The sequence below is a fragment of the Eurosta solidaginis genome, unplaced genomic scaffold, assembly GCF_040869045.1.
Source record: "Eurosta solidaginis isolate ZX-2024a unplaced genomic scaffold, ASM4086904v1 ctg00001140.1, whole genome shotgun sequence".
Classification (NCBI taxonomy): Eukaryota; Metazoa; Arthropoda; class Insecta; order Diptera; family Tephritidae; genus Eurosta; species Eurosta solidaginis.
Window position 1 is genome coordinate 452743 of NW_027136962.1, and position 18731 is coordinate 471473.

Consider the following 18731-nt stretch of genomic DNA (forward strand, 5'->3'; position numbering starts at 1 on the left):
GCGCCAGTCTTTTTTGCGTCTTTAGCCTTAGATTTCTCACTTTTCTTTTTTTCGGCGGTTTTCTTAGTGGCAACAGCTTTTTTCACTTTTTTCTCACCACTTGCCTTTTTAACACCACTCGACGATTTTTTCTTTAATGTTGCACTATCTTTTTTGGCTTTTGATTTATCAACCGATTTTGACTTACCATCACCTGATTTAGTGGCTGCAGCTGATAATTTAAATGAACCAGATGCCCCCTTTCCTTTGGTTTGAATCAATTTTCCACTAGTAACAGCCGATTTCAAATAGCGCTTAATAAATGGTGCCAATTTTTGGGCGTCACATTTATATGTTGCACTAATATATTTCTTAATTGCCAAAAGTGATGAGCCACCACGTTCCTTCAAATTCTTAATCGATGCATCTACCATTTGTTGAGTTGGTGGATGAGTGGGAGCAACCGATGGTTTTTTGGGTTTAGTTGCTTTTTTAGCAGCAACTTTCTTCTCAGCAACAGCAGCAGAAGCAGCTACTGGTGAGCTAACATTTGCAACAGCGATTGTGTCAGACATTTTCACTTAATTATTTTATTTAAACTTTTATTAACACTTGAAAATATTTATCAATTTAAGCACACAAAGCACAAACTCACTATTTATACTTTTTTATACAAGCGCATAGAATGCGATACTCTGTTTAAAATTTGAGAAGCGCAGCGAAAAGATGGATGACAAATGTTTTCATTTCAGTGCTACGTACCATTTACATTTGATAAACTTTTCATCTTAATAAATTAATTAAAATTCACATATTAAAGTTATTGCAAATATTCATGTAAAAATAGATAACTGAAATGTGTTAGTTTGATATACGAATTCATTTAAATTGATGAATTTCATATTTTCGGAGTGTCAGGCATTTTAATCAAAAGTTTGCACTGATAAAATCGAATTTTTTCTCAATTAAGTGAAATTTCTTAAAATATATTTGTACTAATCAAAATTTTAATTCGGATATATAAAATATGTTAAATTAGAAATCAAAAAACTTATCTTCGTTGAGTTTTAACAACATTATTTTATTTTAAAAAATTTTTTAAATATTTCTATTGCAACACTAGAGTAACCCTATATGGCTTCACTTAAAGGCATCTAAAGTTTGGAATTTTAGTCTGAATTGATTATTGATATTGGACGTCTACAACTTATATGTATAATTAAATGAAATTTCATGACATTCAAAAAAAAAAATAAAAAAAATTCTCATTGAATGCTTATTAATTATCAATATGATTATAATATACATATCTGAACATAATCGGACATCAGCGTCCATTTTAAGTACTATAATAGGTGGATGAGTATGAATTTGTACTATGCAGATTCATTTTGTATTTATATGATGAATGCTTATAAGCTTTAAATCAATAATTGATATGGTAAAAAATTATAACTAATATTATTATGCACGTAAATGTATGCGCGCGTATGAAATTTTTCCATTGAATCTATAGAAATATTAAATTGTATTCCAAGTATTTATTCAATTAAATGCAATTTAATAAAAAAAATATTTATGTACATATATATACATAAAATAAAAGAAAAAGTTGGATATGCCAACAACACGCGGTGTTCCCAAGCGGTCCCCCATCTAAGTACTAACCGCGCCCGACGCTGCTTAATTTCGGTGATCGGACGAGAACCGATGTATTCAGCGTGGTATGGTCGTTGGCAAAATTTGTTTGCCTAAATTGGTATAAGTATGGCTATTTTAATGTGTATACTCGCAGCTGTGAATTTGTCCTTTTTTTTTTTAAATGATATAAGTCGATTTAAGTAAATTTTGTTATATACTTTATAGTTTAGTGTATTCAGATACTCTTGCTACTAAAATCAGATTAAGTTTATTTTTTTACAAAAATGAACTTATGCCATTTTTGAAAATAAGCCTGCTATTATAGACATATTTATATCGCTTGGCTTGTGTCGGGGTATATTCATTTGCATGAGTTTTCATTATGCATACATACGTATGCTACTTAGTTTAAACGAACATTCATACATACTACATATGCATGTACATCTTAATAACATATCTTTCTGTTATGTATTGTATTAGAGAAATTTTGAAATCTTTGTTAAAAAATATTGTGGTCCTGAAAAGGACCGTTTGTTTGAATGTATATTTATTTTGTGTTAATATGTCCGTAAAAATGAATTTAACCGCCGAAACCATACAATGTACGACCCTGCCTCTTCAATGCATATACAACATCCATAGCCGTAACTGTTTTCCTTTTAGCATGTTCAGTATAAGTGACTGCATCACGGATAACATTTTCCAAAAATACTTTTAAAACACCACGAGTTTCTTCATATATTAAACCAGATATACGTTTTACGCCACCACGACGTGCTAAACGTCGAATAGCTGGCTTTGTGATACCTTGGATGTTATCACGTAAAACTTTGCGATGACGTTTGGCGCCACCTTTACCTAATCCTTTTCCACCTTTGCCACGACCAGTCATTTTTTCTATTTAGCACTTTTTTTAGCTTTCACAAGAACACTTCACTTGATCACTTCACTTCACAACTAATAGCTTGGTTACCGAACGTAGCTGCTATTTATACAAAAATCCACAACATTGAGTGAGCTACCATTATGTGGCATAAATATTTCTATCTCATTTTAACTCGCACAATATTGCAACCCTAAAAAAATGGACAAATGAAACGTTTTTGTGTATTTTATTATATGTATTTCCACATTTATAAAAATTAGGTTTATTAAGTGAAGTGTTCAGTGATCAGTGTTTATTTTGAATTGTGAAAAATAAAAGTGAGAAATGGCTCGTACAAAGCAAACAGCCCGTAAATCGACTGGTGGTAAAGCGCCACGTAAACAATTGGCCACTAAAGCTGCTCGCAAAAGTGCGCCGGCAACTGGTGGAGTGAAGAAGCCACATCGTTATCGCCCAGGTACAGTCGCTTTGCGTGAAATTCGTCGTTATCAGAAGAGTACCGAACTGTTGATTCGTAAATTGCCATTCCAACGTTTGGTGCGTGAAATTGCTCAAGATTTTAAAACTGATTTACGTTTCCAGAGTTCAGCTGTTATGGCATTACAAGAAGCAAGTGAAGCATATTTAGTTGGTTTGTTCGAAGATTCAAATTTGTGTGCCATTCATGCAAAACGTGTCACAATTATGCCAAAAGATATTCAATTGGCTAGACGTATACGTGGTGAACGTGCTTAATTCCATATTTTAATAAATATTATAAACGGTCCTTTTCAGGACCACAAATTTTTTTAAACAAAAAAGATCAAAAATAACTGAAGCAACTGTTAATGAAAATTCGTATTTTGATAGTAGCAGCTGTAGTTTTACCCTTAATATGGTGTGTATACCTACTCACGAGTATATACACATTTATTTGCTAAACACATACATTAATATGTATGCACGGTTGTGTGTTTGTACCTTTGGTACGTATGAATACACGCCACAACTTTTTGCGCCTTTGTCGAGATGCTCATACAAACATACATATGTACATATATACATACAATATGTAGTAGCTTGCATGCTGTACTTTTTTAATGTTGCTCAGTTTTTTTTCTTCTGGAAAATGATGTAAGTCAACTTTTTTATGAATATTTTCAAACACTATTTTATTAATTGAAGTAGTTGTTAACGCAGATTTCGTTAAAAAAATAAATTTTCCAAAAGTGTACTTATGACCTTTTAAATTTTTCTTTCAAAAAGTGTTTTAATAGGTTTTAAAATAGATAAATACATATATATGACAATATAATTAATCTCTTTGTATATATATTTTGTCGTCCTGAAAAGGACGGTTTTAAATTTGGCGTCTAAGAATATATGTAAATCGGCGATTACATCACTTATGCTTTCTTTTCGGTCTTCTTTGGTAAAAGTACAGCTTGAATATTTGGTAAAACACCACCTTGAGCTATGGTAACTCCAGACAATAGTTTATTCAATTCTTCATCGTTACGAATAGCCAATTGTAAATGACGTGGAATAATTCTAGTTTTTTTATTATCACGTGCAGCATTACCAGCCAATTCAAGAACTTCAGCTGCCAAATATTCCATAACAGCAGCTAAATATACTGGAGCACCGGCACCAACACGTTCAGCATAATTGCCTTTACGTAACAAGCGATGAATACGACCGACAGGGAATTGAAGACCAGCACGGTTTGAACGTGACTTTGCCTTTCCCTTTACTTTACCACCTTTACCACGGCCAGACATTGTTGTTATATATTTCACTTAATACACTTTTTCACAAATACACACACTAGCTGAATAGCTTGGGCACTTTATTTCCTAAACGCAATTTGTGCTGCGCTTATATACTTTTTCGTTTGTACATTGAGCAACCCCAATCGCATGTTTTCAAATTAATGCCGGCAATATTTAGCGAATCGTTACGAACAGGTTGAATGGTTTGTCGGAAAAAATACACTTAAAGGTGCGCATTTTGACACAAAACAAAATTATTAAAAAGTGTGAGTGATAGTGAAGTGATTTTGTGAAAATTAAATATGCCTCCTAAAACTAGTGGTAAAGCAGCTAAGAAGGCCGGTAAGGCTCAGAAGAATATTACTAAAAACGACAAGAAGAAGAAGCGTAAGAGGAAGGAAAGTTATGCCATCTACATTTATAAAGTGTTGAAACAAGTACATCCTGATACTGGTATATCGTCGAAAGCAATGAGTATCATGAACAGTTTTGTTAATGACATTTTTGAACGTATTGCTGCTGAAGCATCACGTTTAGCTCATTACAATAAACGTTCAACAATTACTAGTCGCGAAATTCAAACTGCCGTACGCCTATTGTTGCCTGGTGAATTGGCTAAGCATGCCGTGAGTGAGGGTACTAAGGCTGTTACCAAATACACAAGCTCCAAGTAATTTGTGCGACTGAGGAAAATATGTATAAAAGTGAAAAATGTTAACAAAAAGGCCCTTTTCAGGGCCACAAAATATAAATTAACAAAGAGATATGAATTTTTCTAAGTCGATGAAAATTTTTAATTTTGTTTTGCAATTGAAACATCAAAAAATGTTAACAAAAAGGCGCTTTTCAGGGCCACAAAATATAAATTAACAAAGAGATATGAATTTTTCTAAGTCGATGAAAATTTTTAATTTTGTTTTGCAATTGAAACATCAATTTTAAAATTGGTCAGCATGGTAGGGCTGACTTACAGTGTCAGACACTAGAGCGGTTAATTATTATGGCGAAGCAACGCTGTAGTCAGACGTATTGCGTACATTTTTGATCTTTTTGTTTGTATATTTTGTAGCCCTGAAAAGGGCTTATTGATAATTCAACATTTAATGAATGTTGTGTCCTTGTAAATTATCACAAAAAACGCAGCATATTTATTTTTTAGCTGATGCCTTTTTTGCAGCTGGCTTTTTAGTCGCAGCCTTTTTTGGTTTGGTAGCAGTTGCTTTTGCTTTTGTTGCCTTTGACTTAGCGGTGGCAGATTTCGACTTGGTTGGCTTGGCTTTAACGGCGCCAGTCTTTTTTGCGTCTTTAGCCTTAGATTTCTCACTTTTCTTTTTTTCGGCGGTTTTCTTAGTGGCAACAGCTTTTTTCACTTTTTTCTCACCACTTGCCTTTTTAACACCACTCGACGATTTTTTCTTTAATGTTGCACTATCTTTTTTGGCTTTTGATTTATCAACCGATTTTGACTTACCATCACCTGATTTAGTGGCTGCAGCTGATAATTTAAATGAACCAGATGCCCCCTTTCCTTTGGTTTGAATCAATTTTCCACTAGTAACAGCCGATTTCAAATAGCGCTTAATAAATGGTGCCAATTTTTGGGCGTCACATTTATATGTTGCACTAATATATTTCTTAATTGCCAAAAGTGATGAGCCACCACGTTCCTTCAAATTCTTAATCGATGCATCTACCATTTGTTGAGTTGGTGGATGAGTGGGAGCAACCGATGGTTTTTTGGGTTTAGTTGCTTTTTTAGCAGCAACTTTCTTCTCAGCAACAGCAGCAGAAGCAGCTACTGGTGAGCTAACATTTGCAACAGCGATTGTGTCAGACATTTTCACTTAATTATTTTATTTAAACTTTTATTAACACTTGAAAATATTTATCAATTTAAGCACACAAAGCACAAACTCACTATTTATACTTTTTTATACAAGCGCATAGAATGCGATACTCTGTTTAAAATTTGAGAAGCGCAGCGAAAAGATGGATGACAAATGTTTTCATTTCAGTGCTACGTACCATTTACATTTGATAAACTTTTCATCTTAATAAATTAATTAAAATTCACATATTAAAGTTATTGCAAATATTCATGTAAAAATAGATAACTGAAATGTGTTAGTTTGATATACGAATTCATTTAAATTGATGAATTTCATATTTTCGGAGTGTCAGGCATTTTAATCAAAAGTTTGCACTGATAAAATCGAATTTTTTCTCAATTAAGTGAAATTTCTTAAAATATATTTGTACTAATCAAAATTTTAATTCGGATATATAAAATATGTTAAATTAGAAATCAAAAAACTTATCTTCGTTGAGTTTTAACAACATTATTTTATTTTAAAAAATTTTTTAAATATTTCTATTGCAACACTAGAGTAACCCTATATGGCTTCACTTAAAGGCATCTAAAGTTTGGAATTTTAGTCTGAATTGATTATTGATATTGGACGTCTACAACTTATATGTATAATTAAATGAAATTTCATGACATTCAAAAAAAAAAATAAAAAAAATTCTCATTGAATGCTTATTAATTATCAATATGATTATAATATACATATCTGAACATAATCGGACATCAGCGTCCATTTTAAGTACTATAATAGGTGGATGAGTATGAATTTGTACTATGCAGATTCATTTTGTATTTATATGATGAATGCTTATAAGCTTTAAATCAATAATTGATATGGTAAAAAATTATAACTAATATTATTATGCACGTAAATGTATGCGCGCGTATGAAATTTTTCCATTGAATCTATAGAAATATTAAATTGTATTCCAAGTATTTATTCAATTAAATGCAATTTAATAAAAAAAATATTTATGTACATATATATACATAAAATAAAAGAAAAAGTTGGATATGCCAACAACACGCGGTGTTCCCAAGCGGTCCCCCATCTAAGTACTAACCGCGCCCGACGCTGCTTAATTTCGGTGATCGGACGAGAACCGATGTATTCAGCGTGGTATGGTCGTTGGCAAAATTTGTTTGCCTAAATTGGTATAAGTATGGCTATTTTAATGTGTATACTCGCAGCTGTGAATTTGTCCTTTTTTTTTTTAAATGATATAAGTCGATTTAAGTAAATTTTGTTATATACTTTATAGTTTAGTGTATTCAGATACTCTTGCTACTAAAATCAGATTAAGTTTATTTTTTTACAAAAATGAACTTATGCCATTTTTGAAAATAAGCCTGCTATTATAGACATATTTATATCGCTTGGCTTGTGTCGGGGTATATTCATTTGCATGAGTTTTCATTATGCATACATACGTATGCTACTTAGTTTAAACGAACATTCATACATACTACATATGCATGTACATCTTAATAACATATCTTTCTGTTATGTATTGTATTAGAGAAATTTTGAAATCTTTGTTAAAAAATATTGTGGTCCTGAAAAGGACCGTTTGTTTGAATGTATATTTATTTTGTGTTAATATGTCCGTAAAAATGAATTTAACCGCCGAAACCATACAATGTACGACCCTGCCTCTTCAATGCATATACAACATCCATAGCCGTAACTGTTTTCCTTTTAGCATGTTCAGTATAAGTGACTGCATCACGGATAACATTTTCCAAAAATACTTTTAAAACACCACGAGTTTCTTCATATATTAAACCAGATATACGTTTTACGCCACCACGACGTGCTAAACGTCGAATAGCTGGCTTTGTGATACCTTGGATGTTATCACGTAAAACTTTGCGATGACGTTTGGCGCCACCTTTACCTAATCCTTTTCCACCTTTGCCACGACCAGTCATTTTTTCTATTTAGCACTTTTTTTAGCTTTCACAAGAACACTTCACTTGATCACTTCACTTCACAACTAATAGCTTGGTTACCGAACGTAGCTGCTATTTATACAAAAATCCACAACATTGAGTGAGCTACCATTATGTGGCATAAATATTTCTATCTCATTTTAACTCGCACAATATTGCAACCCTAAAAAAATGGACAAATGAAACGTTTTTGTGTATTTTATTATATGTATTTCCACATTTATAAAAATTAGGTTTATTAAGTGAAGTGTTCAGTGATCAGTGTTTATTTTGAATTGTGAAAAATAAAAGTGAGAAATGGCTCGTACAAAGCAAACAGCCCGTAAATCGACTGGTGGTAAAGCGCCACGTAAACAATTGGCCACTAAAGCTGCTCGCAAAAGTGCGCCGGCAACTGGTGGAGTGAAGAAGCCACATCGTTATCGCCCAGGTACAGTCGCTTTGCGTGAAATTCGTCGTTATCAGAAGAGTACCGAACTGTTGATTCGTAAATTGCCATTCCAACGTTTGGTGCGTGAAATTGCTCAAGATTTTAAAACTGATTTACGTTTCCAGAGTTCAGCTGTTATGGCATTACAAGAAGCAAGTGAAGCATATTTAGTTGGTTTGTTCGAAGATTCAAATTTGTGTGCCATTCATGCAAAACGTGTCACAATTATGCCAAAAGATATTCAATTGGCTAGACGTATACGTGGTGAACGTGCTTAATTCCATATTTTAATAAATATTATAAACGGTCCTTTTCAGGACCACAAATTTTTTTAAACAAAAAAGATCAAAAATAACTGAAGCAACTGTTAATGAAAATTCGTATTTTGATAGTAGCAGCTGTAGTTTTACCCTTAATATGGTGTGTATACCTACTCACGAGTATATACACATTTATTTGCTAAACACATACATTAATATGTATGCACGGTTGTGTGTTTGTACCTTTGGTACGTATGAATACACGCCACAACTTTTTGCGCCTTTGTCGAGATGCTCATACAAACATACATATGTACATATATACATACAATATGTAGTAGCTTGCATGCTGTACTTTTTTAATGTTGCTCAGTTTTTTTTCTTCTGGAAAATGATGTAAGTCAACTTTTTTATGAATATTTTCAAACACTATTTTATTAATTGAAGTAGTTGTTAACGCAGATTTCGTTAAAAAAATAAATTTTCCAAAAGTGTACTTATGACCTTTTAAATTTTTCTTTCAAAAAGTGTTTTAATAGGTTTTAAAATAGATAAATACATATATATGACAATATAATTAATCTCTTTGTATATATATTTTGTCGTCCTGAAAAGGACGGTTTTAAATTTGGCGTCTAAGAATATATGTAAATCGGCGATTACATCACTTATGCTTTCTTTTCGGTCTTCTTTGGTAAAAGTACAGCTTGAATATTTGGTAAAACACCACCTTGAGCTATGGTAACTCCAGACAATAGTTTATTCAATTCTTCATCGTTACGAATAGCCAATTGTAAATGACGTGGAATAATTCTAGTTTTTTTATTATCACGTGCAGCATTACCAGCCAATTCAAGAACTTCAGCTGCCAAATATTCCATAACAGCAGCTAAATATACTGGAGCACCGGCACCAACACGTTCAGCATAATTGCCTTTACGTAACAAGCGATGAATACGACCGACAGGGAATTGAAGACCAGCACGGTTTGAACGTGACTTTGCCTTTCCCTTTACTTTACCACCTTTACCACGGCCAGACATTGTTGTTATATATTTCACTTAATACACTTTTTCACAAATACACACACTAGCTGAATAGCTTGGGCACTTTATTTCCTAAACGCAATTTGTGCTGCGCTTATATACTTTTTCGTTTGTACATTGAGCAACCCCAATCGCATGTTTTCAAATTAATGCCGGCAATATTTAGCGAATCGTTACGAACAGGTTGAATGGTTTGTCGGAAAAAATACACTTAAAGGTGCGCATTTTGACACTTAGAAAATTATTAAAAAGTGTGAGTGATAGTGAAGTGATTTTGTGAAAATTAAATATGCCTCCTAAAACTAGTGGTAAAGCAGCTAAGAAGGCCGGTAAGGCTCAGAAGAATATTACTAAAAACGACAAGAAGAAGAAGCGTAAGAGGAAGGAAAGTTATGCCATCTACATTTATAAAGTGTTGAAACAAGTACATCCTGATACTGGTATATCGTCGAAAGCAATGAGTATCATGAACAGTTTTGTTAATGACATTTTTGAACGTATTGCTGCTGAAGCATCACGTTTAGCTCATTACAATAAACGTTCAACAATTACTAGTCGCGAAATTCAAACTGCCGTACGCCTATTGTTGCCTGGTGAATTGGCTAAGCATGCCGTGAGTGAGGGTACTAAGGCTGTTACCAAATACACAAGCTCCAAGTAATTTGTGCGACTGAGGAAAATATGTATAAAAGTGAAAAATGTTAACAAAAAGGCCCTTTTCAGGGCCACAAAATATAAATTAACAAAGAGATATGAATTTTTCTAAGTCGATGAAAATTTTTAATTTTGTTTTGCAATTGAAACATCAAAAAATGTTAACAAAAAGGCGCTTTTCAGGGCCACAAAATATAAATTAACAAAGAGATATGAATTTTTCTAAGTCGATGAAAATTTTTAATTTTGTTTTGCAATTGAAACATCAATTTTAAAATTGGTCAGCATGGTAGGGCTGACTTACAGTGTCAGACACTAGAGCGGTTAATTATTATGGCGAAGCAACGCTGTAGTCAGACGTATTGCGTACATTTTTGATCTTTTTGTTTGTATATTTTGTAGCCCTGAAAAGGGCTTATTGATAATTCAACATTTAATGAATGTTGTGTCCTTGTAAATTATCACAAAAAACGCAGCATATTTATTTTTTAGCTGATGCCTTTTTTGCAGCTGGCTTTTTAGTCGCAGCCTTTTTTGGTTTGGTAGCAGTTGCTTTTGCTTTTGTTGCCTTTGACTTAGCGGTGGCAGATTTCGACTTGGTTGGCTTGGCTTTAACGGCGCCAGTCTTTTTTGCGTCTTTAGCCTTAGATTTCTCACTTTTCTTTTTTTCGGCGGTTTTCTTAGTGGCAACAGCTTTTTTCACTTTTTTCTCACCACTTGCCTTTTTAACACCACTCGACGATTTTTTCTTTAATGTTGCACTATCTTTTTTGGCTTTTGATTTATCAACCGATTTTGACTTACCATCACCTGATTTAGTGGCTGCAGCTGATAATTTAAATGAACCAGATGCCCCCTTTCCTTTGGTTTGAATCAATTTTCCACTAGTAACAGCCGATTTCAAATAGCGCTTAATAAATGGTGCCAATTTTTGGGCGTCACATTTATATGTTGCACTAATATATTTCTTAATTGCCAAAAGTGATGAGCCACCACGTTCCTTCAAATTCTTAATCGATGCATCTACCATTTGTTGAGTTGGTGGATGAGTGGGAGCAACCGATGGTTTTTTGGGTTTAGTTGCTTTTTTAGCAGCAACTTTCTTCTCAGCAACAGCAGCAGAAGCAGCTACTGGTGAGCTAACATTTGCAACAGCGATTGTGTCAGACATTTTCACTTAATTATTTTATTTAAACTTTTATTAACACTTGAAAATATTTATCAATTTAAGCACACAAAGCACAAACTCACTATTTATACTTTTTTATACAAGCGCATAGAATGCGATACTCTGTTTAAAATTTGAGAAGCGCAGCGAAAAGATGGATGACAAATGTTTTCATTTCAGTGCTACGTACCATTTACATTTGATAAACTTTTCATCTTAATAAATTAATTAAAATTCACATATTAAAGTTATTGCAAATATTCATGTAAAAATAGATAACTGAAATGTGTTAGTTTGATATACGAATTCATTTAAATTGATGAATTTCATATTTTCGGAGTGTCAGGCATTTTAATCAAAAGTTTGCACTGATAAAATCGAATTTTTTCTCAATTAAGTGAAATTTCTTAAAATATATTTGTACTAATCAAAATTTTAATTCGGATATATAAAATATGTTAAATTAGAAATCAAAAAACTTATCTTCGTTGAGTTTTAACAACATTATTTTATTTTAAAAAATTTTTTAAATATTTCTATTGCAACACTAGAGTAACCCTATATGGCTTCACTTAAAGGCATCTAAAGTTTGGAATTTTAGTCTGAATTGATTATTGATATTGGACGTCTACAACTTATATGTATAATTAAATGAAATTTCATGACATTCAAAAAAAAAAATAAAAAAAATTCTCATTGAATGCTTATTAATTATCAATATGATTATAATATACATATCTGAACATAATCGGACATCAGCGTCCATTTTAAGTACTATAATAGGTGGATGAGTATGAATTTGTACTATGCAGATTCATTTTGTATTTATATGATGAATGCTTATAAGCTTTAAATCAATAATTGATATGGTAAAAAATTATAACTAATATTATTATGCACGTAAATGTATGCGCGCGTATGAAATTTTTCCATTGAATCTATAGAAATATTAAATTGTATTCCAAGTATTTATTCAATTAAATGCAATTTAATAAAAAAAATATTTATGTACATATATATACATAAAATAAAAGAAAAAGTTGGATATGCCAACAACACGCGGTGTTCCCAAGCGGTCCCCCATCTAAGTACTAACCGCGCCCGACGCTGCTTAATTTCGGTGATCGGACGAGAACCGATGTATTCAGCGTGGTATGGTCGTTGGCAAAATTTGTTTGCCTAAATTGGTATAAGTATGGCTATTTTAATGTGTATACTCGCAGCTGTGAATTTGTCCTTTTTTTTTTTAAATGATATAAGTCGATTTAAGTAAATTTTGTTATATACTTTATAGTTTAGTGTATTCAGATACTCTTGCTACTAAAATCAGATTAAGTTTATTTTTTTACAAAAATGAACTTATGCCATTTTTGAAAATAAGCCTGCTATTATAGACATATTTATATCGCTTGGCTTGTGTCGGGGTATATTCATTTGCATGAGTTTTCATTATGCATACATACGTATGCTACTTAGTTTAAACGAACATTCATACATACTACATATGCATGTACATCTTAATAACATATCTTTCTGTTATGTATTGTATTAGAGAAATTTTGAAATCTTTGTTAAAAAATATTGTGGTCCTGAAAAGGACCGTTTGTTTGAATGTATATTTATTTTGTGTTAATATGTCCGTAAAAATGAATTTAACCGCCGAAACCATACAATGTACGACCCTGCCTCTTCAATGCATATACAACATCCATAGCCGTAACTGTTTTCCTTTTAGCATGTTCAGTATAAGTGACTGCATCACGGATAACATTTTCCAAAAATACTTTTAAAACACCACGAGTTTCTTCATATATTAAACCAGATATACGTTTTACGCCACCACGACGTGCTAAACGTCGAATAGCTGGCTTTGTGATACCTTGGATGTTATCACGTAAAACTTTGCGATGACGTTTGGCGCCACCTTTACCTAATCCTTTTCCACCTTTGCCACGACCAGTCATTTTTTCTATTTAGCACTTTTTTTAGCTTTCACAAGAACACTTCACTTGATCACTTCACTTCACAACTAATAGCTTGGTTACCGAACGTAGCTGCTATTTATACAAAAATCCACAACATTGAGTGAGCTACCATTATGTGGCATAAATATTTCTATCTCATTTTAACTCGCACAATATTGCAACCCTAAAAAAATGGACAAATGAAACGTTTTTGTGTATTTTATTATATGTATTTCCACATTTATAAAAATTAGGTTTATTAAGTGAAGTGTTCAGTGATCAGTGTTTATTTTGAATTGTGAAAAATAAAAGTGAGAAATGGCTCGTACAAAGCAAACAGCCCGTAAATCGACTGGTGGTAAAGCGCCACGTAAACAATTGGCCACTAAAGCTGCTCGCAAAAGTGCGCCGGCAACTGGTGGAGTGAAGAAGCCACATCGTTATCGCCCAGGTACAGTCGCTTTGCGTGAAATTCGTCGTTATCAGAAGAGTACCGAACTGTTGATTCGTAAATTGCCATTCCAACGTTTGGTGCGTGAAATTGCTCAAGATTTTAAAACTGATTTACGTTTCCAGAGTTCAGCTGTTATGGCATTACAAGAAGCAAGTGAAGCATATTTAGTTGGTTTGTTCGAAGATACAAATTTGTGTGCCATTCATGCAAAACGTGTCACAATTATGCCAAAAGATATTCAATTGGCTAGACGTATACGTGGTGAACGTGCTTAATTCCATATTTTAATAAATATTATAAACGGTCCTTTTCAGGACCACAAATTTTTTTAAACAAAAAAGATCAAAAATAACTGAAGCAACTGTTAATGAAAATTCGTATTTTGATAGTAGCAGCTGTAGTTTTACCCTTAATATGGTGTGTATACCTACTCACGAGTATATACACATTTATTTGCTAAACACATACATTAATATGTATGCACGGTTGTGTGTTTGTACCTTTGGTACGTATGAATACACGCCACAACTTTTTGCGCCTTTGTCGAGATGCTCATACAAACATACATATGTACATATATACATACAATATGTAGTAGCTTGCATGCTGTACTTTTTTAATGTTGCTCAGTTTTTTTTCTTCTGGAAAATGATGTAAGTCAACTTTTTTATGAATATTTTCAAACACTATTTTATTAATTGAAGTAGTTGTTAACGCAGATTTCGTTAAAAAAATAAATTTTCCAAAAGTGTACTTATGACCTTTTAAATTTTTCTTTCAAAAAGTGTTTTAATAGGTTTTAAAATAGATAAATACATATATATGACAATATAATTAATCTCTTTGTATATATATTTTGTCGTCCTGAAAAGGACGGTTTTAAATTTGGCGTCTAAGAATATATGTAAATCGGCGATTACATCACTTATGCTTTCTTTTCGGTCTTCTTTGGTAAAAGTACAGCTTGAATATTTGGTAAAACACCACCTTGAGCTATGGTAACTCCAGACAATAGTTTATTCAATTCTTCATCGTTACGAATAGCCAATTGTAAATGACGTGGAATAATTCTAGTTTTTTTATTATCACGTGCAGCATTACCAGCCAATTCAAGAACTTCAGCTGCCAAATATTCCATAACAGCAGCTAAATATACTGGAGCACCGGCACCAACACGTTCAGCATAATTGCCTTTACGTAACAAGCGATGAATACGACCGACAGGGAATTGAAGACCAGCACGGTTTGAACGTGACTTTGCCTTTCCCTTTACTTTACCACCTTTACCACGGCCAGACATTGTTGTTATATATTTCACTTAATACACTTTTTCACAAATACACACACTAGCTGAATAGCTTGGGCACTTTATTTCCTAAACGCAATTTGTGCTGCGCTTATATACTTTTTCGTTTGTACATTGAGCAACCCCAATCGCATGTTTTCAAATTAATGCCGGCAATATTTAGCGAATCGTTACGAACAGGTTGAATGGTTTGTCGGAAAAAATACACTTAAAGGTGCGCATTTTGACACTTAGAAAATTATTAAAAAGTGTGAGTGATAGTGAAGTGATTTTGTGAAAATTAAATATGCCTCCTAAAACTAGTGGTAAAGCAGCTAAGAAGGCCGGTAAGGCTCAGAAGAATATTACTAAAAACGACAAGAAGAAGAAGCGTAAGAGGAAGGAAAGTTATGCCATCTACATTTATAAAGTGTTGAAACAAGTACATCCTGATACTGGTATATCGTCGAAAGCAATGAGTATCATGAACAGTTTTGTTAATGACATTTTTGAACGTATTGCTGCTGAAGCATCACGTTTAGCTCATTACAATAAACGTTCAACAATTACTAGTCGCGAAATTCAAACTGCCGTACGCCTATTGTTGCCTGGTGAATTGGCTAAGCATGCCGTGAGTGAGGGTACTAAGGCTGTTACCAAATACACAAGCTCCAAGTGTGCGACTGAGGAAGTGAAAAATGTTAACAAAAAGGCCCTTTTCAGGGCCACAAAATATAAATTAACAAAGAGATATGAATTTTTCTAAGTCGATGAAAATTTTTAATTTTGTTTTGCAATTGAAACATCAAAAAATGTTAACAAAAAGGCGCTTTTCAGGGCCACAAAATATAAATTAACAAAGAGATATGAATTTTTCTAAGTCGATGAAAATTTTTAATTTTTTTTGCAATTGAAACATCAATTTTAAAATTGGTCAGCATGGTAGGGCTGACTTACAGTGTCAGACACTAGAGCGGTTAATTATTATGGCGAAGCAACGCTGTAGTCAGACGTATTGCGTACATTTTTGATCTTTTTGTTTGTATATTTTGTAGCCCTGAAAAGGGCTTATTGATAATTCAACATTTAATGAATGTTGTGTCCTTGTAAATTATCACAAAAAACGCAGCATATTTATTTTTTAGCTGATGCCTTTTTTGCAGCTGGCTTTTTAGTCGCAGCCTTTTTTGGTTTGGTAGCAGTTGCTTTTGCTTTTGTTGCCTTTGACTTAGCGGTGGCAGATTTCGACTTGGTTGGCTTGGCTTTAACGGCGCCAGTCTTTTTTGCGTCTTTAGCCTTAGATTTCTCACTTTTCTTTTTTTCGGCGGTTTTCTTAGTGGCAACAGCTTTTTTCACTTTTTTCTCACCACTTGCCTTTTTAACACCACTCGACGATTTTTTCTTTAATGTTGCACTATCTTTTTTGGCTTTTGATTTATCAACCGATTTTGACTTACCATCACCTGATTTAGTGGCTGCAGCTGATAATTTAAATGAACCAGATGCCCCCTTTCCTTTGGTTTGAATCAATTTTCCACTAGTAACAGCCGATTTCAAATAGCGCTTAATAAATGGTGCCAATTTTTGGGCGTCACATTTATATGTTGCACTAATATATTTCTTAATTGCCAAAAGTGATGAGCCACCACGTTCCTTCAAATTCTTAATCGATGCATCTACCATTTGTTGAGTTGGTGGATGAGTGGGAGCAACCGATGGTTTTTTGGGTTTAGTTGCTTTTTTAGCAGCAACTTTCTTCTCAGCAACAGCAGCAGAAGCAGCTACTGGTGAGCTAACATTTGCAACAGCGATTGTGTCAGACATTTTCACTTAATTATTTTATTTAAACTTTTATTAACACTTGAAAATATTTATCAATTTAAGCACACAAAGCACAAACTCACTATTTATACTTTTTTATACAAGCGCATAGAATGCGATACTCTGTTTAAAATTTGAGAAGCGCAGCGAAAAGATGGATGACAAATGTTTTCATTTCAGTGCTACGTACCATTTACATTTGATAAACTTTTCATCTTAATAAATTAATTAAAATTCACATATTAAAGTTATTGCAAATATTCATGTAAAAATAGATAACTGAAATGTGTTAGTTTGATATACGAATTCATTTAAATTGATGAATTTCATATTTTCGGAGTGTCAGGCATTTTAATCAAAAGTTTGCACTGATAAAATTGAATTTTTTCTCAATTAAGTGAAATTTCTTAAAATATATTTGTACTAATCAAAATTTTAATTCGGATATATAAAATATGTTAAATTAGAAATCAAAAAACTTATCTTCGTTGAGTTTTAACAACATTATTTTATTTTAAAAAATTTTTTAAATATTTCTATTGCAACACTAGAGTAACCCTATATGGCTTCACTTAAAGGCATCTAAAGTTTGGAATTTTAGTCTGAATTGATTATTGATATTGGACGTCTACAACTTATATGTATAATTAAATGAAATTTCATGACATTCAAAAAAAAAAATAAAAAAAATTCTCATTGAATGCTTATTAATTATCAATATGATTATAATATACATATCTGAACATAATCGGACATCAGCGTCCATTTTAAGTACTATAATAGGTGGATGAGTATGAATTTGTACTATGCAGATTCATTTTGTATTTATATGATGAATGCTTATAAGCTTTAAATCAATAATTGATATGGTAAAAAATTATAACTAATATTATTATGCACGTAAATGTATGCGCGCGTATGAAATTTTTCCATTGAATCTATAGAAATATTAAATTGTATTCCAAGTATTTATTCAATTAAATGCAATTTAATAAAAAAAATATTTATGTACATATATATACATAAAATAAAAGAAAAAGTTGGATATGCCAACAACACGCGGTGTTCCCAAGCGGTCCCCCATCTAAGTACTAACCGCGCCCGACGCTGCTTAATTTCGGTGATCGGACGAGAACCGATGTATTCAGCGTGGTATGGTCGTTGGCAAAATTTGTTTGCCTAAATTGGTATAAGTATGGCTATTTTAATGTGTATACTCGCAGCTGTGAATTTGTCCTTTTTTTTTTTAAATGATATAAGTCGATTTAAGTAAATTTTGTTATATACTTTATAGTTTAGTGTATTCAGATACTCTTGCTACTAAAATCAGATTAAGTTTATTTTTTTACAAAAATGAACTTATGCCATTTTTGAAAATAAGCCTGCTATTATAGACATATTTATATCGCTTGGCTTGTGTCGGGGTATATTCATTTGCATGAGTTTTCATTATGCATACATACGTATGCTACTTAGTTTAAACGAACATTCATACATACTACATATGCATGTACATCTTAATAACATATCTTTCTGTTATGTATTGTATTAGAGAAATTTTGAAATCTT

The 18731-nt window shown here is 32.6% G+C and overlaps 4 non-coding genes across 4 annotated transcripts; all 4 read right to left on the reverse strand.

The window, feature by feature from the left end:
- Positions 1-1598: 1598 nt before the first annotated feature.
- On the reverse strand, positions 1599-1717 carry LOC137235915 (5S ribosomal RNA). The gene has a single exon (XR_010948117.1). It is a non-coding gene; the product is annotated as a 5S ribosomal RNA (ribosomal RNA).
- Positions 1718-7142: 5425 nt separating this feature from the next.
- LOC137235916 (5S ribosomal RNA) lies at positions 7143-7261 on the reverse strand. The gene has a single exon (XR_010948118.1). It is a non-coding gene; the product is annotated as a 5S ribosomal RNA (ribosomal RNA).
- Positions 7262-12685: 5424 nt separating this feature from the next.
- Positions 12686-12804, reverse strand: LOC137235917 (5S ribosomal RNA). The gene has a single exon (XR_010948119.1). It is a non-coding gene; the product is annotated as a 5S ribosomal RNA (ribosomal RNA).
- Positions 12805-18209: 5405 nt separating this feature from the next.
- LOC137235918 (5S ribosomal RNA) lies at positions 18210-18328 on the reverse strand. Its single transcript, XR_010948120.1, has one exon. It is a non-coding gene; the product is annotated as a 5S ribosomal RNA (ribosomal RNA).
- Between the last annotated feature and the right edge of the window lie 403 nt (positions 18329-18731).